Source organism: Mustela lutreola, chromosome 7 (assembly GCF_030435805.1).
Source record: "Mustela lutreola isolate mMusLut2 chromosome 7, mMusLut2.pri, whole genome shotgun sequence".
NCBI classification, from domain to species: Eukaryota; Metazoa; Chordata; class Mammalia; order Carnivora; family Mustelidae; genus Mustela; species Mustela lutreola.
The window spans coordinates 64,577,576-64,599,710 of record NC_081296.1 but is presented as its reverse complement, the minus strand read 5'-3'; the positions used below and the strand labels follow the sequence as shown (position 1 = coordinate 64,599,710).

Sequence of the window (22,135 nt, the reverse complement as noted above, 5' to 3'; positions counted from 1 at the left end):
CATGACCTGAGCCGAAGGCAGCCGCTTAACTCACGAGGCAGCCACTTAACTCACGAGCCACCCAGGCAGCCAAATCAGATTTTTTAAAGAGCAGATTTATCCTCATTTCAGATTGGTCATTAATAGGTAGTAGCTTAGATCGATCTCCTTGACTCTAGCAAATAATGAATAATCCAAAAGAAGTCACTGAAGGCCAGAATTAAAAGTTCTTGTCTGATTCCATTAATGAAAATAAAAAATCCCATGTGAACAATCATGTTTTATCCATTTAGGTTTATTTATTTTTTAAAGGACTATGTCTATTTACCTGGAAATACTTAGGATTTGGTAATGCCTTTTATTTTACAAACCTAGAATTGTGCAAGCCTAGAAATTGTTGGTGAGAGTGAAATTTGCAGAGACATGTACTTGAAGTAAAGATGGTGAAAACTAGGGACGCCTGGGTGGCTCAGTTGGTTGGACAACTGCCTTCGGCTCAGGTCATGATCCCGGAGTCCCGGGATCGAGTCCCGCATCGGTCTCCCAGCTCCATGGGGAGTCTGCTTCTCTCTCTGACCTTCTCCTCACTCATGTTCTCTCTCACTGTCTCTCTCTCAAATAAATAAATAAAATCTTTAAAAAAAAAAAAAAAAAAAAAAGATGGTGAAAACTAGGATTCCCTGTTGCAAGTTAAGAAGTTACTTCAGAAAGGTAAAAGTGGCTTGCCTCTAATCACAGACCATGGAATTACAATTGCATCTCTATTCTCTTAATGTCCAAGGTGGTGCTCAAGAGTTGGTGTTTTAATTCTAGGGAAGCCTGCAGTTTAGACAGTGACCAGGCCCTGGATCTCAAAGGACATATGGAAGCTAGTTCATCTGATTTGATAAGATCAGATTAGCTGTATTACATACTGTCCTTTCATTTTGAGATTTCAATTATTAGCTCAACTTCTCATTTTTCCCATCTTGTGATTTGTCCAGTAGCCAGGAAAGTGAAAAGAAGACCTCTCCTTTATTTACCAGATGACCCATGGCCTTCTTAGCCAGGGCTCTCTAGAAGTGAGGGTGGAGACTTTTATTTGTCCTGTCTTTGGGACAATAAAAGGGGAGGGGACGCCTCATTCAGCCTGTCTTTGGCTCCTTAAAAGCCAAAAAGCAATACTATTTACTTAAGTCTCTGGGCTTCTAAGTGCTGGGGTGGCTCCTGTTGACTCCAATTGGAGTCCTTGAAGCTAGGTGGAGCTCTCTAGAGCTGTTAGTCATGTGAGGTTGCCAGGGCAACTTAAAGTCTCCAGAGTTGGAAGGCTTCACCAAGTACAAAGACGAGACTGCCAGGGTGCATTACAACTTAAAGGCGTGTGTTCAATAACATGTCATCTCCGGGTAATGGGGCTTTTATTTTTATTTCGTGGGATTAAAAGATCAGAAGCCGGAAATTAGCTGAGGAGGATAAAGAAAAGGAAAAATTAAAGGGGGGGGGGCTATTTCTGTTCCTTATGTGGGCAATGGTTGAACAAGGAGAACATCTGGTCCTGGAGCAGGTCTCTGGGGCGCTGCTTTAATTACCTCGTCATTTGGTCTCAGGCTAAATTAGTGACTGTGGGAGCAGCTCAGATCTCCAAACTGACAGGCCCAGAGAGCTGGACTTAGCCTGCCACATAGTCAGAGGGAAACACGGAGCTTCCGGTTTCATATTTAAACCAGAGATTGACTCATAATTGTAGCTGTCAGGAGGGTGATGGAGACATTATGTAATCTGGTTCTTACGGCGATGTGTATTTAAGATTTCTGTTCTGTAAATTCCAGAGGAAATTTTGTGCCCATTGAGGGAGAACTTGCTGGCTGCTCTGTGGTGTGCCCCGCAGGGTAATGACAGTGCTGTTAAAGGTTCTTAGGTCCGCCTGAATCCAAACATGAATGAATTTTCCCATAAAAGGCCCTCCTGTCTTTCCATAGACTTAAATGTGGATGAGGTTAGGCAAAATATGGTGAGCTGCAAAGAGGCAGTATGTTGACCCAGTGGGGAAATTTAATGACAAACCATTCAGTCCACAGATTTTTTTTTTTTTTTTTTTTCTGGGCCACATAGTTCCCTTCACTCGTTCCCATTATTTCCAGCCTCAGAGATTCTGGAAGTGGACATTAGTTGCTCCTGGAAACAAAGCACTGGAGCTGTGGATCATTTGTTCCATTTTCATTCTGCTCGTTTCTTGCCTCTTGGAGGCCTCTGTGGAGTGGTATAAATTTTCAGGGCCAGGGAAGGCCTGAGACAGACCCAGTGTTTGCAGCCACGAAAAAAAAGTCAGATGAGGGTGTTTAATTTTAACTCTGAAGGAATGTATTCTCAACACTTCTGTGAAAGGAAGACTTTTGTTTTCATTTGATTGCTCTCTGAACCTAATATGCTTCACCCGCGCCCTAAGAACAGTTCGTCAATGGAGAATGGTTTTCATATTAGGAGAATAATAGCGGAGACAAAATAAAAAATTTACAAGGTGAATTGGGACTGAGTTAGTTTGTGTTTGGGCAGTAATGGTGGTGGGGGCTCGGGGAAGACTGAAACCTTCCAACTCCCTGGTTGTGGGTTTGGCCATTCTCTTTCCTCTCTTGGGGAATCTCCAGTCTATCTAGACTTGGAGTTCCAGTTTTGTCTTTTCAAGCCCCTCAAAGAAGACAATGGTATTTATAAAGTAGTTTCAGTCAAAATTATTGTTAAATGTGTGAAAATGTGTAATTAAATGTTGGTTGTCATCATGACCTATTTATAAAGTTTCATGTGACTATTATACAGTCACTGTAACTTAGGACATTATCATGGACTGCTGGCTGATGCAGAGATGGATAAGTTCATGAGCTGTCTAGCCTAAGTTTATTCATTTATTCATATGGGGGTGGTTTCTATTATAGTCTCTACTTTTTTCTAGAAAAAGTAAAAATTGGGATAATTGGATATTTGCTTGTTCATATTTGGAACATGTTATTGGGAATGGACAATTTTCACACTTCAAGAAGAAAGTTATTTTAATGAAAAATAACATAATAATAAAATTAAATAATATAATATTAAAATAATGTATTTTGTATACTTGTATATTTATACACATAGAAATGCATATTTAAAGGACTACTTAAAAATTTTCTGTGTTCTTTCATAGTCTCAGTCTGTGAAATATTTTTTAGGACACAGTGCTAGTATAACGACTGGATTTATTTTCTCTCATGAGGATAAAGATTCACATGGATGTTATACAATGACTATAGTTTAGGACATTATCATATGACTGCTGGATGATACAGGGATGGATAACTTCATGAGCTGTCTACCCTAAGTTTATTCATTTTCCTAGTCATTGAAGTGAACGGACTTGATGTGAGTCCTCTTGAGATACTTCCAGAGGCAACCATCCTTGTAATGGCTTCTATCCATCAGAAAATTAGGTCCTGATTTGACTGTTTTTATTTTCCCTCTACTAGAACTTCAGATGGGCTGGGGATTTCTCTTCCAGTCAAGGGCCATTGGCTTATAGAAAACAATAACTGAAGACAACAAAATAGTGTTATGCTGTGGCTTGAGGAAATTAAGCTTAACATTGGATCTAGTTATCAGTGGGACATTTCTCTTTCTTGCCTTACTCTATCCAAACCCAGGCATTCATCATTGAGGATGAGGGATTCATCAGAAAGAATAATTGCCAGAACTAATAAATTACCTCTAATTAATAAGAATTATTAATAAGGATTAATACGTTACCTATAATTAATAAGAATTAATAAATCTTTATTTATTTCATGATGTTTAATTGGTATTGAAAATTAGTTGAGATTTGCTTTTCTTTAAACTTTACAAACCACAGTTAATCCAAGTGTGTCAAGTTGCCCCAGCAATCTTTGAGAATTTCAATTGTCCACACATGAATTTTAAATTCCTTATCAGAACTTTCAAAGCTCACCAAATCTGGCTCCAATTTACCCTTCTAACTTTATTTCCTATTACTCCCAATCTACCCTTCTAACTGTATTTCCCACTTCTCTGTGTCACATGCCAGGTGCACTAGCCAATCTAAATGACTCCATGTTTTCAAAGCGGCTTTCCTTAGACAATATATTCAAGTTCTAGTTCTATAAAGCCTTCCATTAGTATCCCTAACCACAGGTAATTATGTTTAACTGAACTCCCATAGCACTTTATAATTTCTCTTACAACATTTTGTGATATATAGATTTATGTTCAAACCTCACCCATTTACTTCCTATAAGTTCCTTCATGGTGGAATCCATGTTTGATTCACGTTGTATCCACAGACTGCCTTATATTCCGCTTACTCATGATAGAAGTTCCACAAACGTTTGTAGAAGGAATGAATAAAATCAAGCTACAACATTCAAAATATTTAGGAGGGAATCTCTATTTTTTTGTAAAACAAAGGTGGGATTTGGGCTCCTTTCACAGATAACACCATTGTTTCTCCCTAAAATGGACGGACTCAGTGCCCACCACCTGTCCTCAAAACCCAGAAGGACTCAGAACCTAGTGCATCATGTCAGGTAATGAGGAACTATTTTGTTTCTGTTACTGGGATACGGATGAAAATAAGGATGAGGTAGGTAAGTAAACTCCTGTGCCAGACAAGGAGGAGATCTGGGACACTGAGTTTAAAATTTTTTTTAACGGAATTGCCACTAGATTTATTGTGTAGGGTCTTTTGTTATCTTTCCTTCCCTTTCTTTTCCGGTTGATTTGTCAACTCTGACCATCTACTCTGATTTGAATGGAGCTCTGGAATAATGGGCTAAGTCAGGAGAATTGGCTTCTAGAGTTGGCTCTGCCACTGGCTGTGTAGTTTTAGGAAAGTATAAATAATTTCCTCACCTATGTAATATTGATAATAAATTCTCTTACCTTTTTCACAGTGTTGTTAGGATTCAGAAGAAAAGTTTATGAGGAACAATATTGAAAACTACAAAGTGTTTTATATTTGTAAGGAGTTCTTATAAAACTTAAGAATACTGGAGGTTTCCTCTTGGGATATCTATTAAATCACTATTCCCACTTGCACCATTATTACTTAATATGTCTAATTAGGCAAAGTAGAGGGATTTGGAATTTTAGCTCTGCCATTTACTAGCTCTGTGACTCCAGGCGAGTTACCTACCTTCACCCAAACCTCATTTTTCTCAATTACAATTGGGGATGAAATAACTAGCTCATACAATAGCGAAAATTATGAGTGTCGTGGCTTTGTCATATGTCAACTCGGCTAGGTTGAATTATATTCCCTAGAAATCCCTTCCTTGAATGTGTTTGGTTGGGATAGGCCACAAGAGACATGTTCACAATGGGTCTGGAAGTTGAAAGTGAAACAGCAACCACCTGTCCTGGGATCCTCCTTTAAGTTCTCTGATTTTGGGGCTTATATATATATATATAGTTCTGTGATAAAGGTTCCTGGCTTCTTCAAGGAAGTATTGTCATATCATTAAGGTTAGAGGTTGCTATAACTGATATAGGTTCCAGTTTGTCCTTGTCCTTGTGGGCTCCAGATTGTACTTGCTCACCCATAATTTAGGTCTTCTCTTCTCTTCCTAATGACTTGCCCTGTGGACTTCAAGCTCCAGCATCAGACAAAAGACTTACAGAGACTACTTAAACCAGTCTCCACCATTGTGTAAGATTTCCATAATAAATACTCTCCTCTATCACCAATACACACACACACACACACACACAGACACACACACACACTCCTACCTTCTAATGCTGTGATCATTATTTTTAATTTTGTCATTCAGATGTCAGAGAACTAGGTAAGATTGTCTAAAGGCTCTATCTATTCCCTATAGAAATCCTCTCTAAGATTTCTTCAAACCCCTGTTGAGTTTATATTTTCATGGTCACTTCTGGCTCACCAAACCTTTCCCAATCTGCACAAGAGACTTATTCATACAAAGCACTTGTTAACATAACTGTCTTCAGTAAAGATTTTGGTGGCATGGGCAAACAAGAAAAGTTCATGTTACAAAAAACAATTTCCAATTGAATTTCAGGCGCCCTTCTGTAAAATGTTTCTCCGCTAGCTCATCTTTACAGAAGGTGCTCAGTTCTTTCACTGTAAAAGCCCTAGCCTCAAGATCTCCTTGGGTCCTATCTCCTTCTTTTCCCCTTTTCTCATCTGCTTTCCCTTTTCTTCCAGTACTCCGCCCTGTTGTTTTCAAGTGCAGAGTAACTTAACTAGCTCTCCTTTCTTTTTCTTCCTTAGGTTATTGTAGACATATGTCCATGCCCTTAGGATTTCACTTTCTATTCCCAAAGACTCTTTTTCCAAGAAGAATGTTATTGCAGTTAAGGAAAGAAAAATTTCACCTGGTTATAACAGTGACAAGAACAAGAAGCATACATTTAGCACTTACTGTGACCAAGGCTCCAAGAACTCTTCATTTGTCTTCTCTCATCTGATTTCCACAACAGTCTAGTGAGGTAGTCTGGCTTTATTTAGCCTTATTTTTACAATGTTAAAATCAAATCCCAGAAATAATAATAATAATAATAAAGCAATTACAAAAACCAATATTTATTGAAATCATATAGGTCAGGCACTGTTTTAAGCACTTGACTTTTTTTGCACTAATTTCTTACAACTCTACAATTTTAGCATAATTATCCTCATTTTATAAAGAATTTAAGACACAGAAAACTTGGGTAATCTGCTCAAATTCACACAATAAAGAGAGGCGCTGTGAATGGAAGCCAGGCTGTTGGAATGCGGAGCCCAGGATACTGTTTGAGAAGGTAAGAATGTGTTTCAGTGTTCTCTCCTATAGTTGGCCTCCTCTCTCACCTTGATACTTTTCTTGACTAACCTATTATTTTAACCCACCACTCACATTTTATATCCTTTATCCCTGTTTTATTTTGTCTCCTTAGCACCTAATACTATCTAGTATGTTGTATGTTTATGTATCATTTTTATTTTTCTATCTCCACCACTAGAATATAAGCTCTGTAAGGGCAGGGAAATTTATGTCTGCTTTGTTCACAGTAGCATTACTAGGGCCTCTAAGAGTGTCTTGCACATAGTAGATGCTCTACAAGTAGTTATTGAAGAAAGAATGAAAGAAAAAGAAAGAAAGAAAGAAAGAAAAAAAGAAAGAAAGAAAGAAAGAGAGGAAAAAAGAAAGAAAGGAAGGAAGGAAGGAAGGACCTAGAGGTCAAGGCCTTCTAATTAGATCATGGAGATACTTAAGGAACCAAACACTTTGGACAGAATGTGAAAAGGTTGTAAATTGCTGAACTCTGGTTATGATTAAATTCATGAGGGGGCCACGAATACTGTGATTCCCCTCCATTCTTTCCTTCCTGTCCTCTCCCGTACCTCTCCCAAGTGCACCTATATAACTGTCTTCATTTGGTTCAACTGCCTTCCCTATGAGCCTGCTCTCAAATACTGAAGAATAGTCTTTAAATTGCTAATTTACTTTCTCTATTTATAAAATGGAGCTAAATGTATTTCTAATAACCAGCAAGATTTGGAAGAGATCAGTGAGACAGTGATAGAAAAAAATAAGGCATCGACTTTAGGAGGACTCTGGCTATACAAACATATATGAAAAGTCAAATAAAATATTTTTGTCACCTCTCCATAATTTGAGGTTTTTACCTCAAGGATATAACTTAGTAACATTTATAGAAATAATGACATTTGCGGCTTTTTGTTGTTTTGATCTTAAAAAATTTCTTTTAAGTTATAATTTTAAGGTTGTATTTATTTATTTGGCAGAGAGAGAGAGAGAGAGAGAGAACAAGCAGAAGTTGGAGAGGGAGTGGCAGGCAGAACTAAAGGAAGAAGTAGGTTCCCTGCAAAACAGGGAGACTGATGCAGAGCCCAATCCCAGGACCCTGGGATCATGATCTGAGCTGAAGGCAGACACTTAACCAACTAAGCCACCTAGGCACGCCTTTAAAAAAAATTTTTTTTAAACAATCATTAGAAATTACCTAGCATAAAAATGTAGAATTATTTATTTATTTATTGAAGCATAGTTGGCATACAGTGTTACATTAGTCTCAGGTGTACAACACAGTGTCTTGACAATTTTATATGTTATGCTATGCTCAGCACAAGTGTACCTACCATCTGTCACCATGCGATGCTATTACAATATCATTGACTATATTCCCTGTGCTGTACCTTTTATTCCTGTGACTTATTCATTCCATAACTGGAAACCTGTACTCCCCAGCCTCCACTATCCTTCATTCATTTTGCCCGTCTTCAACCCCCATCTCCTCTGGTGACTACTATTTTCCTATCTCTATTTATGGGTCTGTTTCTGCTTTTTATTTGCTTATTCATTTGCTGTTTTCTAGACTCTACATGTAAGTGAAATCATATAGTATTTGTCTTTCTCTGACATATTTCACTTAGCATAATACCCTGTAGGTCCATCCATCTTGTCACAAATTATAAGATCTCACTTTTTTATGCCTGAGTAATATTCTGTTGTGTATATATATACCCCACATCTTCTTAATCCATTCATTTGTCAATGGACCCTTGGGTCATTTCCATATCTTGGCTATTGTAAATAATGCTGCAATAAACATAGGGATGTATATATCTTTTTGAATTGGTATTTTTGTTTTCTTTGGGTAACTACCCACCAGTGGAATTATTGGATTATATGGTATTTCTTTTTTAAATTTTTTAAAGAACCTCCATACTATTTTCCATAGTGGCTAAAAAATTTATTTCTTTATTCATTTATTTTTTAAAGATTTTATTTATTTATTTGACAGACAGAGGTCACAAGTAGGCAGAGAGGCAGGCAGAGACAGAGAGAGAGGGAAGCAGGCTCCCTGCTGAGCAGAGAGCCCAATGTGGGGCTTGATCCCAGGACCCCGGGGTCATGATCTGAGCCGCAGGCAAAGGCTTAACTTCCTGAGCCACCCAGGCGCCCCTGAAAAATTTATTTTTCCACCAACATTCCTTTTTCTCCACATCCTGCTGATAATTGTTATTTCTTGTCTTTCTGCTTCTAGCCATTTTGACAGGTATGAGGTGATAGCTCATTGTGTTTTTGATTTTCATTTCTCTGATGATTAATGATTTTGAACATCTAGATGTCATCTTTGGAAAAGTGTCTATTTAGTTCCTCTGTCCATTTTCAGTGGATTATTTGCTGTAGATTTTTCCCCTCGGTTGAGGAAGTCACTTTTCTAGTTTGATTTTCTGCTTGGGTTGGTAAATTGCGCTAAATTTATAATGTGAATTAACTAAAAAGATTGTGTTCATTCATTAATTCAACAAATATTATTGAACACCTGTTGTGGCAGACATTGCTGAAGTATGCAAAACCTAATGCTGGTCACAAAAGAGACAAAACCCCTGTTTTTTTTTTTTGTACATTTGAATGTACTAGAGAGGTTTTTTAGAGGTTGCCTGCTGTATAAGTTGGCTAGGGCTGCCATAACAAAATACTACAGACTGGGTAGTCTAAACACACTTTTGGAGACCAGACATCTGAGATCACTGTGTTGCCAGGGTGAGTTTTTTCCGAGGTCTCTTTCCTTGGCTTGTTGGATGTTCATCTTCTCCCTGTGTATTCACGTGGTCTTCCTGCTATGCCTCTCAGTACCCAAATTTCATCTTTTTTATAAGGACACAGTGATACTATATTAGGGCCCAGCTGAATGAACTCATTTCATCACTTCTTTAAAGACTCTATCTTCAAATATAATCACAGGCTGAGATAGGGGGAGTTAGGACTGTGACATATGAATTTTGGGGGGACACAAATCAGCTCATAACAGTTATTCTAAAATATTGGTGAACTCTCTGGGTCTTAATTTATTGGGTCAAGAATAACAAGGCCTGCTCTACACATCTGTTATAAACACGCTATTTATTTATTTATTTATTTTCGTTTATGGTAATTGAAGCTAGATAGAAATAAATCTAGTTTTGGGAGAGATGATAATATTACTAAAGGCCATAGATGGAGCAAAATTTGCTCAGAGCTACACGAAACCAGCTGGATAGAGAGGACTATTCCTTTCAAAGATTTTACTTTTTTGGAAAATGGGCAGCATGCAGCTGAGTATTATCTCAAAGGACTACTATGGGGAGTCTGGGTGGCTCAGTGGTTTGGGCCTCTGCCTTCGGCACAGGTCATGATCTCGGGCTCCTGGGATCGAGCCTTGCATTTGGCTGTCTACTCAGCAGGGACCCTGTTTCCTCCTCTCTCTCTCTCTCTGTCTGCCTCTTTGCTTACTTCTGATCCCTTGCCTGTCAAATAAATAAATAAATAGAATCGTAAAAAAAAAAAAGAGAGAGAAGTTAAATTTGAGATCCTGCCTAATCGCCACCACCACCACCACCATCATCATCGCTGTGACCATTGTTTTTACCATGTCACATTGGCAGTTTTTACTGTCTTATCCTCTCAAACTTTATCTGTTTCTCAACAAGTCTGTGAGCAATTTGTGACCATGAAGTATGTCTAGGATTTTTTATGTGTCCTTTTGTGCTTTGCATGGTACTGGGCACAGAGCTTTGGCTTGGTAAGCACTAGCTGGCCAACTTGCATTGACTTCTGGGTGTGGTTGCTGAGTGCATCAGTCAGAAGACTGGTGGTGGGAGGACAGTAGGGGAAAAGCTGGCTGACTGCCATGGCAAAGTTGGGAGTGGATACCTAGCTGGTGATGGTACTGCTGACAGTGATCAACTTGTTGGTAGAGCTATGGGGTTCTGATGAGGGAAATGGAGAGATAGGACTTTGCAACTACATGAACAATGGGCTTCAGAGTAGGATCTCTAAAATCCTAGAAAATATAGACTTGTTATGATTTGAAAAGGAGCCAAATCATTGGTCTTTTCTCAGCACTGAGGCATACTTTGCCATAGAAAATGTAAATTATTTGGTGGTAGGCAGTGGGTAGGGAGAGAAATGGGATCAAAACATGGTTTCTACCTTTCCGTTGACAATAGTTATTGTTACCTTTCCTACATTTATTGGAAAGGTTATTGGTACCTTTCCTACATTTCCTTTGGCAGTGGTTATTGTTAAAATATTTTGGCTAGGAAAAGATTAATTTCTGTCTTCAAAATTTAAAAAAATGCAATGTGTGTAAAATATTATGTTGTGTAATATGTAAAATATTATGTTGTGTAATGTGTAAAATATTATGTTGATGCATATTTTGTTGAACAAAACAGAATATGCATCAGTCAGATCAGTCTATCAGTCCCCAAACTTCTTAAGCATTTCCCTTATAGGATGAAGGATAACCATTCTAATTCTACCAAGTAAATAAGAGTCACTGAATCTCTATGATTTTGTCTGTTTCTTCTTATAGAAATTCTCTCTTTTTATTATCAAACCAAAGATTTTTCTCGCCAATGATTTTTTTTACTTCCCAATAATTTTTAATAAGTTCTATTAAACTGGGCCATCCAATTAGCACCCAAATGTGGATGTTTATTTATTTATTTTTGCTAGTCTAGCTGTTCTCAGCAGGGAACCTTTTGGCTTTGCACTACAGTTAGGGAAACTGAGTGCTAAAAGTTTCAGTGACCCTCTTCAACATTTTATAAAAGAGTCACAGCTGAAGTAAACAAGAGAGATAGGTTTCTTGACTCTCAAATCCTTGACTTTTCATTTCAACTTTGATTCCTACTATACTTGAATTTATTTCATTTATGTATTTTCCTTTCTGCGCTCTCTTTTTAGAAGACTCTAAAGAAGACTTAGGGGAAAGATTTTCCTAACTATTCCTATCCTATTGTCCCCTACTCTTCCATCTCTGTGCTTTGGTTTCCTTTGAAATGAAACCACTGCTTCAAGTAGACTCTCCCAGAGGTTTTCAAGGTGAGCCTGCTTCACAGCTGGAGACAGAATGATTGGTCATTAATCAAGCACTTTCTTATGTCATTAGTCATTTCTACATTAAGGGATACTTTTCTTGCTAGAAAAAGTTAAAATCAAGTACAGTAAGCAACAGCCAACTGTTTACCATTCATTGACTGAGGTTCAGGGATAGAAGTTTACATTTTTACTTACTCCTCTGCTCCCAAACAATGGCCTTCCTTTAATTTTTAAAGATTAAAAAACATCTTAATGCATCTATTCCCTACCTAGACTCACCTAGACTGATTAGATAAGTTAGGCAACCTAAAGGACCTGTGTCACTGATGGTGAGGGTCAGGAGCTGGCCCTGACTAGGTAGTAGTGATGTGGGTACACAATAGTTTGTGACTCCAGTGCAATCCAAACCTGTGGAGAGGTAGGGAGACTGTGATCTGGAGTTGTGTTAGCCAGCTGATTCTTCTTTCCCTTATTTAATGATCCTTACCAATAACTAGAAGATTTTTCTAAATACAATTGTTCCTTTTCAATTATTTTTAATCCATTTGATCTTTCTTTTCTTTATTCCTTCTCTCAAATATTCTTGCATATATTCACACTTTACCCCTTGCATCTCTACTGAAATTCATTGCTTAAGGCTTTCTAACACTAGGGGTAAAAGAAGAAAGAGATGTTTTGTAGCTATTGAGATAAGCAGCTCAAAATAAAATAGGAGTGCAGCTGTATTAAAACTAAGCACTCGGGGCACTTGGGTGGCTCAGTGGGTTAAGGGCTCTGCCTTTGGCTTGGGTCATGATCGCAGAGTCATGGGATAGAGCCCTGCATCCCGCTCTCTGCTCAGCAGGGAGCACCCCCCCTCCACCCCACCGCCACCTGCCTCTCTGCCTACTTGTGATCTCTGTCAAATGAATAAATAAAATCTTTTTTAAAAACCCCAAAACAAAAACCTAAGCACTCTCAGAAATCTCTTCCTACCATCAATTTAGAGTGAAAATATCAGGAGTAAAATGGAGAAAAATAGTTTATTTACTGAGTGATTAAGATGTGATAGGTTATCTGCACAGATCCTCTGAATTCATCCTTGTTATGGAACCTGTGAGGTGGTAACTATTATTAGCCTCATGTTTGCAGTAGAGGGGACTATGGTTTAGAGAGAGTTAGTGATTTGCCAGAGTTATACAGGGAAGCAGGCTGAAGTTAGAATTTAAACGAAGGAGGTCTGATTTTTCAGTGCTATACTTTCTCATGGGAAATCTCACACACTTTTTAAAGCAAATTTTAAAAGATTTAAATGATAAAACCAATAGTCTGAGCATATTTAGCATATTTATCATCTGACCCAGATGACAAATCATGGCAGCTAAGGAAATACTACATCTTGGAAACATGCTTTGCAAGTGTTCAAATTACTTTCAAAAGATCAAAACACTACTCTAGAACCCTTGGTTTATTTTCTTTTATTTCTTTATTTTCTTCTTAGCTCTAAATTTAAGTCTTTAAAGTTGCTTCACTCTTTTTTTTTTTTTTTTTTAAGATTTTATTTATTTATTTGACAGAGAGAGACACAGCAAGAGAGGGAACACAAGCAGGGGGAGGGGGAGAGGGAGAAGCAGGCTTCCTGTCAAGCAAGGAGCCCAGTGAGGGGCTTGATCCCAGGACCTTGGAATCATGACCAGAACCAAAGGCAGATGCCTAATGACTGAGCCACCCAGGTGCCCCTAAAGTTGCTTCACTCTTAAGGCAAATTGCTTTTTATGCTGAACATTTAGTAAAGAAAGCTACTTTTTTCTCTGTCCAGTGTTGTTAGAGAAGGCAGAACAGCAAATTCTGGGTTCTGAGATTGCTTGTAGACCAGATGACCTTTTTGCTGCAGAAGTGCTGTGAATTTCATGCCCTACTGTTGAGTCTGAGGCTAATTATTACCTAAACCTTTCTCACCTCTAGATTTTTAAATTCTAAAGCAAAGAGGCACTGTGACCTGCATCGAATTCCACTAAATTGCTGACTTGTCCTACTGACTTCTTTTAACTTCCTGCTACTGTTCAGAAGGAACAAGAAGTTGGATAAAATGCACGAACTTTCCTGGAAACTTCCAGTGTTTCTACACAACATTTAATATTTCCACATGGTGAGAGCGACAAGCAATTCAGAGAGGGATTTTAAGTTGGTTGTCCTTATTACTGAAATGAAAAAGCAAGACACTTTAAAATCTTGATTAAAGTGAGTTTATAAGTGAGTTTTCATTGACTTCGTGACTTTAAGAAAATTACCTAATTGCATACTAGGTTGCTTATTTTTAAAATAGGCATCCTAAGGAACACAGATTTGAGGTATTAGAAAAGTTTTATATTCCTGACACAATGCCTGCTAGACCCTTCCTCCTTCTCTGCCTGGCAACCCTCCACTCATTTTCTGAAGTCAGCTCAGATACCACCTACTCTGTAAGGCCATCCCTAACTCACTTGGGTAATTTCAGTTGCTCTCTTTGCTCCCACAGATTTCATGACTCTTATAATAACTATTACATGTAATTGTTCAAGTCTGGTTTGCATTCCTATGGCCATCTCACTGCACAACTCTATAGAGGGCACTCTGTAATTCTGCAACAGGACATCCCTGTTTCCATCAGCTCCAGGCACCTAGAAGTCCTCTCATCTTTGTATCCCTAAGACCTGGCATGAGATTCCTAGAACAAAGTTAGTGATTAATACGTAGTTAATGAACTAGTGGCTGAATTTTTCCTGTATTTATCTCTCTTGATCCCTGGATATATATAGATTTTTAATTTTTAAAAAAGATTTTATTTGACAGAGACAGGCAGAGAGGGAACACAAGCAGGGGGAGTGGGGGAGGGAGAAGTAGGCCTCCTGCAGGGCAGTGAGCTTGATCCCACCACCTTGGGATCATGACCTGAGCCAAGGACTTAACTGACCACCAAGGCGCCCTATCCCTGGATCTTTATCCGTTTTATCACAGACTCCATTTCTTTCTCCATATTGTCATTGCAGTCTTTCTTCCCTTCTTCCCTCTGTTCATTTGCTTGATTCTCTGCTTGCTTTCTAAGCATCGGGTAAAACAGCAATCTCTCCCAGTCTTGGGGGAGGGTCTCCCCTAGGAGATGAACCTTATCCTTCAACCCTGCCCTAGCACAGGGTTGTCTTTCAAACCTTTGTGATTGTTCAAGCAGCCTATTGTATTTTAATGGCTCCCAGTAGTTGAGGGTATGCCAAGACCAGTCAGGGTCCCAAAGGGGAGGAGGTTCTGTCTATACCTAGATTTAGACTGATGGGAAGCCAGACTCTCAGGCAGTAAGCAGATATATACAGTCCTACAGGACTTAAAGTTTTAGTGCCCCAGGCCTCAACAGCCAGGTGATCGAGGGGGCGTTCCTTGGGCAGCAGTGGTAAAGATGGGGCACCAGGCACTTGGAAACGCTCCCGTCCGGGAGTTCCCAGCATTCTGGAGCCGGAAGGAGAGCAGGAAGATGGCGCCCGCCAGCTAGGGCAGAGCGAGAGCTCAAAGACAGGTCTGTGGTCTCCAGCCAAGGACAGTGTCCTGTCAGGCCTCCAGAGGTGCATCAGATCAGATTCCCTCCCCTCGGGCCGAGGCTCCAGGACATGCAAAGAGGCCTTTTTCCGCAGAAACGCTGCGTCAGGCCAGCCCGCTGTCTGTGCGGGCCCTGGCGCGAGCAGCCTGCCGGGAACTAGCTCTCCAGTTGTTACAACAGTCCCGTGGGACCCAGGAACACAAGCCCCCCCTGGTCGCCAGAGCCAGGAGGTCACGGACATCCTCTGGGCCACGGTTGCAAAGACCCGGGCACCAGACCCGTGTAAAAGCTCCCCTTCAGGGCCTGCTGGCGCTCAGGCGCGCGGCGGAGGGAGAGCGAGCTGGTGAAAATGGCGCCCGGAGGGAGAGCGAGCAGACGAAGATGGCGCCCGCCAGCCTGGGGCGAGAGCGGGGACGAGGCCCCACAGGCGTTTCAAAGCCCACGCCTGCCCCTCTGCCCCGAGCTCCGTGACAAGCAAAAAGCGAGCGAGCCTTTCCTAGGCACAGTCCGGCGTCTTTCTGTGGCTGCCTCTGTGCTGGACCCTGAAACAGGTAAGTCCAAGGGCGAGAATCCTTCAAGAGCGGTTTCTCAGATCCTTGGAGCCGGTGGGTCTTGTGGAAGCGAGGCCCGTTCAAAGCTACACGTTTTGGGGGCTTGTTTCTCAGGTGCTGATCTTTTTTTTTTTTTTTTTTTTTTTTTTTTTTTTTTTAAAGATTTTATTTATTTATTTGTCAGAGAGAGAGAGAGAGAGAGAGCGAGCACAGGCAGACAGAGTGGAAGGCAGAGGCAGAGGGAGAACCAGGCTCCCTGCGGAGCAAGGAGCCCGATGTGGGACTCGATCCCAGGACGCTGGGATCATGACCTGAGCCGAAGGCAGCTGCTTAACCAACTGAGCCACCCAGGCGTCCCTCAGGTGCTGATCTTAAAGACCTAGGAGTGACTCAGGTGCCCTTCGAACCCTTCGCTCTTCAGAGGGAAGCTCTGGGTGTTGTGCTTCCTCCCCATGACGGAGAGCAGCACTAAGGGTGGGGCTTATGGCAAGAGGTGTCCCAGCCTCCTTCCTGGTTTGATGTGGCCCAAAGCATACAGGTTGCTCAGTTTCTAGTTTCCTTCCTTCTTTTTTTTTTCTTTCTGCCATTTTGCCTTTCTTTCTTTGCAGAGGAAGTTGTTTCAAATGTAATTGTCTATTTGGTATGGTTGTGGGAGGGCGTGAGTTCAGGATCCTCTTAAGCTCTGCCATCCTGAGGGGGAATTCCTTTTTCCCTGTTCTCCATTTCTCACCTCTTTCCAAAAAGAATTTGAGGTGGTTTGCAAATATATACATATGTATAAATACACATGTATTATTCAACAGTATTAAAAAAAAAGAAATGAGGCAATCAGGGAAAGTTTGCACTTTTTTTTTTTCTTTCTCAGATTTATCTTTACTTGCCTTGAAACTCACTGGAGGGTGTTTGGTTTTTTTTAAATGCAGATTTTCTTAAACTTATACTAATTATATTGATTGGTTTTCTAAGGTGCTGGTCACTTACTCCCTTCCCTTGTAGTTAATATTCCAGCATCCATTTCACTTGGGCAAATGATAATGAGTATCAAGAGCAGTGGCATCACTACCTTGAACTCAAGGTCTAGGAGGGGGGGGGGAGAGTCTCAAGCGGACTCCACCCTCAGTGGGGAGACTGACACTGGGCTTTATCCCACCACCATGAGATCATGACCTGAGCTGAAATCAAGAGACAGCCACTTAACTGAGCCAGCCAGGTGTTCCTGTTCAATGATTTTCAAACTGTGCTTTAAGGATCAATCACTCCAGCTTTGATGGAGGTGTATGATGACCAGCTTAAACTTGTTTCAGATATTGGATGGGAGTGTGGGTTCCTTGTACTTACTTCAACCAGGGAATCTTTAATTTTATCCTTTTCATATTTGAGTTTCCTTATGAAAATGGGTTTGCAAAACAGATTTTGCATCTGAAAAAAGGCTGACAAACTATATGCCATTTTACGCCATTTTACTCCATTTTTACTCATATCTACTTCTAATTGAATGTTCAAATCCTTAGATTAAATATAAGAGCATTTATTACAGGGCACCTGGATGTCTCAGTGGGTTAAAGCCTCTGCCTTCGGCTCAGGTCATGTTCCCAGGGTCCTGGGATGGAGCCCTGCATCCGGCTCTCTGCTCAGCAGGGAGCCTGCTTCCTTTTCTCTCTCTGCTTACCTCTCTGCCTACTTGTGATATCTGTCAAATAAATAAATAAAATCTTAAAAAAAAGAGCATTTATTACCTAGTTCTGTTTTATTTAGAGATTTTGAAAATCTACTTCCCTTCCCTCTTCACCCAGTATTAAAATATATGCTAGCTTTGTAATTTTTCTGGGTCATCTTTAATACAGGGGTTAAGAAAAAGATATGCAAGTAAAATCAAGAAATAACTATGAGGCCAACATTTATTTAAAGAATTCCTAAGAATGGACTTAGGCTCTCTAAGGTGCCTGGAAGTCTTAATGACATAAAATATATGTATCTTGGGATTAAAACTAAACCAAACTCTACATCTGGATCACTACTAGGTATCAAAGGAAGCTAGCTGAATGGATTTTGAATTGAATTTGTGTTGTTCCAAGGAAGAGGTATTTTTTTTTTTTACCCCACTCCCCATGCTAAAGAATTGCATCCTTCTCATTGGTTGACAGTTCTGTGCCTCATTTCTGTTTGCCTCAGATAATTGCTTGAGTTGTTGGTACTTTTCAGATATCTTGCTCAGCCCTCAAATACCAGTTGCCCTCCACTTGTTTCCTTTCATCTAATTCTACTGTCTTACAATCTATATAGTTTCACTAACCTCTTCTTTACATGTAACAAATGATACGTGAGCTCTATTATCTGTGGGTAAAGTATCCCCCAGAAGGTTCAAGGCAACTGACTTATGAGTACAACTGGAAATTTCATAGCAAGATAACATAAGGTCTGTGAGTGAGAAAAAAATTCAAGAGGGATATGGATTTATAGCCTGTTTGGACAGTAGGTTTCTGGTTATGAATTTTTCAAACTGTAAAAAGTAAGTCTAGAAACTTCCTTCACGTTGTGGAATATGTATAGGAGCAAAACTAGCTATAAAAGGGTTCTTTTAGGCTGGGGTGGGAAGGGGGAAAATGTGTGTATAGTGGATTTGGGGGGGAGCAAGATCGAAGATGGTGATAACTTTTAAGAGATTATTTGGAAAATGACTTCCCTGTTGATCAATTCTTAGGGATGTTTTCATTGAGGAAAAAGCCCAGACAGTGAAATATGTTAAATTTGTAAATTCAAAGAGCAGCTGTGAAGGGGAAAGAGGGTTCCCAAGGGTCAGAATGCAGGCTGAGGAATGTGGAGAAAAAGTGACCTTTTCATCTGCCTTAGGAAATCAGGAAGGGTAAAATATTAGCAGGAATAGGTGGTGTTTGGACAGTCAGGCTGTGTTTAGCTCCTCTGGGCTCTGATAGTTAGGAAAATTTCCTATATTTTCCCCTGGCATCTCCTTTTCTACCTTGTTCCTTTACCACTTAGCTCTGCGGTTTTGGCCCCTGGAACCTGTAGTACTTTGAAGCACAGTGGACATGCCCACAATGCTGTGCTTGTCTAGGGGGCCAGTCTTCACCTATGTGCAGATTTTTCCATCAGTGATTCATAAATACTCATTTAGCACATGTATTTGTATACTGTTCACAATATGATATGAAATGGGACCAGGCTATGTTGGCACCATCAGATGATAATCTTTAAATATTTGTTTATACTTATTTAATTGGGATCAAGGAGACACATGATTTTCTATTCATGAACACTGTATATCTCGTTCTCTTCAAACTAGGGGACTTACACAAATGTAATAAAACAGCATTTAAATATATTGAAATTAATTTTCATTTCACAGTTTTGTGATTCTCATAACTAGATAGTATTATTTTGAGAAAACATTCAACTTAACTTGGAAACACTTACCAAGTTCTTTTTAACATATGTTTAAATCTTTTATTCCCTAACTTCTGTGATGTTAAAACAGTATCTGTTTTACAGAAACATTTATTCCTTATTTAGCTTTCTTTTATAATTTTTAAGAAGAGACATCTTTTTTGGAGATACACTTAATAATTTAAAAGTTAGGTAATAAAATAATTTATTTTTTTCTAGTAAATGGGAGCAGTCATAAATAATTTGTTTTCAGAATTTCAGCTGTGACAACTTGTGTGGTAGTCAGAATTCCAAGATGGCTTCTTTGACCTCTAACTTCCTGGGGTTATCCTGGTGATTTTATTACTTTATAGGGTGAAAGAGATTTTGCAGATGTAATTAAAGGTATTAATCAGTAGACTGTAGAATCAGGAGATTATCAGTGTGGGCCCATCTAGCCTATTACCATTTAATAAGAGTTTTCTCCAGCTGGTAGCAGAAAAGAAAGTCAAAATTGGAAGCAGAAGAAGGATTTGACATGTCATTGTTGACTTTGAAGTTGGAAGAGGTCACATTCAAGGATCAGAGATCAATCTTCAGTTGCTGAGAGAGACCCTCAGCTGATAGTTAGCAAGGAAACAGAGAACTCAGTCCTATAACCATAAAGCACTGAATTCTACCAACAACATGAATGGACCTATAAGTGGATTCTTCCCTAGAACCCCAACTTGACTTCAGCTTTGTGAGACCTTATGTGGAAAAACCAATCAAGGGGCACCTGGGTGGCCCAGTTGGTTAAGTGTCTGCCTTCAGCTCAAGTCATGAGCCCAGAATCCTGGGATTGAGCTCGGTATTGGGCTCCCTCCTCAGCATGAGGCCTGCTTCTCCCTCTCCCTGTCCATGTGCTCTCTCTCATTATCTCTGTCTCTCTCAAATAAATAATAAATAAAACCTTAAATTAAAGATCCTGAATTGCTAAGAAAATGTTGAAAAACAAAACAAAACAAAACTGGGGGCATCACATTGCCTGATTTCAAGCTATATTACAAAGCTGGGATCACCAAGACAGCATGGTACTGGCGCAAAAACAGACACATAGACCAGTGGAAAAGAATAGGGAGCCCAGATATGGACCCTCAACTCTATGGTCAAATAAGCTTCAACAAAGCAGGAAAAAAATATCCAAGGCTGGGGGGAACCTGTCTCTTCAAATGGTGCTGGGAAAATTGGACAGCTATATACAGAAAAATGAAACTTGACTGTTCTCTTACACCTTACACAAAGATAAACTCAAAATGGATGAAAGACCTCAATGTGAGACAGGAATCCATCAAAATCCTAGAGGCGAGCATAGGCAATACTCTCTTTGACATCAGCCACAGCAGTTTCTTTCAAGACACATCTCCAAAGGCAAGGGATACAATAGTGAAAATGAACTTTGGGACTTCATCAAGATAAAGAACTTCTCCACAACAAAGGAATCAGTCAGCAAAACAAAGAGACAACCCATGGAATGGGAGAATATATTGGCAAATGATAGTATGGAAAAAGGGCTGATATCAAGATCTATAAAGAATTTTCCAAACTCAACACTCAAAAAAACTAATAACCAGTTAAAAAATGGGCAGAAGACATGAACAGACACTTCTCAAAAGAAGACATATGAATGGCTAACAGACACATGAAAAAATGTTCATCATCATTAGCCATCAGGGAAATTCAAATCAAAACCACATTGCGATACCATCTTACAACAGTTAGAATGGCAAAAATTGATAAGGCAAGAAACAACAAATGTTGGAGAGGTTGTGGATAAAGGGGAAGCCTCTTACACTATTGGTGGAGATGCAAGTTGGTGCAGCCTCTTTGGAAAACTGTGAAAGTTCCTCAAAAAATTAAAATAGAGCTACCCTATGACCTAGCAAATGACCACGATACAGATGTAGTGAAAAGAAGGACCATATGCACCCCAATGTTCATAGCAGCAATGGCCACAGTCACCAAACTGTGGAAAGATCCAAGATGCCCTTCAACAGATGAATGGATAAAGAAGATGTGGTCCATATAAACAATGGAATATTGCTCAGCCATCAGAAAGGATGAATACCCAACTTTTGTATCAGCATGGATGGGACTGGAGGAGATAAAGCTGAATGAAATAAGTCAAGCAGAGAAAGTCAATTATCATGATTTCACTTATTTATGGAACATAAGGAATAACATGGAGGACAATAGGAGAAGGAAAGGAAAAATGAAGGAGGGGAAATCGGAGAGGGAGAGGAACCATGAGAGACTATGGACCCTGGGAAACAAGCTGAGGATTTTAGAGGGGAGGTGAGGTGGGGGTATGGGTTAGCTTGGTGTTGGATATTAAGGAGGGCACGTACTGCATGGAGCACTGGGTGTTATATGCAAACAGTGAATCATGAAACACTACATCAAAAACTAATTATGTACTGTATGGTGATTAACATAACATAATAAAAAATAAATAAAAATAAAAACAACTCTAAGCCAAAAATTAAGTGAATAAATAAATAGAGTGAATCTCAAAAAAAAAAAAAAAATCTTAAAAAAATCTATTTAAAAAAAAAAAAAGAAACAATCAAGACTTCTCACCTACACAATTATGAGATAATAGAGAGGTGATAAATTTAATCTGATAAATATTTGTTATGCAGCAGTAGCTTGTTTTTGTAGTTTAGGTGCAGCCTATAGTTGTAGCATGCAATTTGCAAATGGCATGAGAAAAGTTTGGAGGAGGTTGCATTTATTTTTAATTTTTAAAATTTCCACTTGAGGTTTCTGCCAAC

General features: G+C 39.5%; 1 long non-coding RNA gene across 2 annotated transcripts; it reads left to right on the top strand.

Annotated features, from left to right (window-relative positions):
* The first annotated feature begins 1,277 nt into the window (after window positions 1–1,277).
* Window positions 1,278–14,584, top strand: LOC131836091 (uncharacterized). Of its 2 annotated transcripts, XR_009355509.1 has the most exons (5): window positions 1,278–1,364; window positions 4,432–4,526; window positions 5,592–5,647; window positions 6,632–6,768; window positions 13,788–14,584. It is a non-coding gene; the product is annotated as an uncharacterized LOC131836091 (long non-coding RNA). The 2 variants fall into 2 exon arrangements; XR_009355508.1 differs by having other exon boundaries at window positions 5,592–6,768.
* The last annotated feature ends 7,551 nt before the right edge of the window (window positions 14,585–22,135 follow it).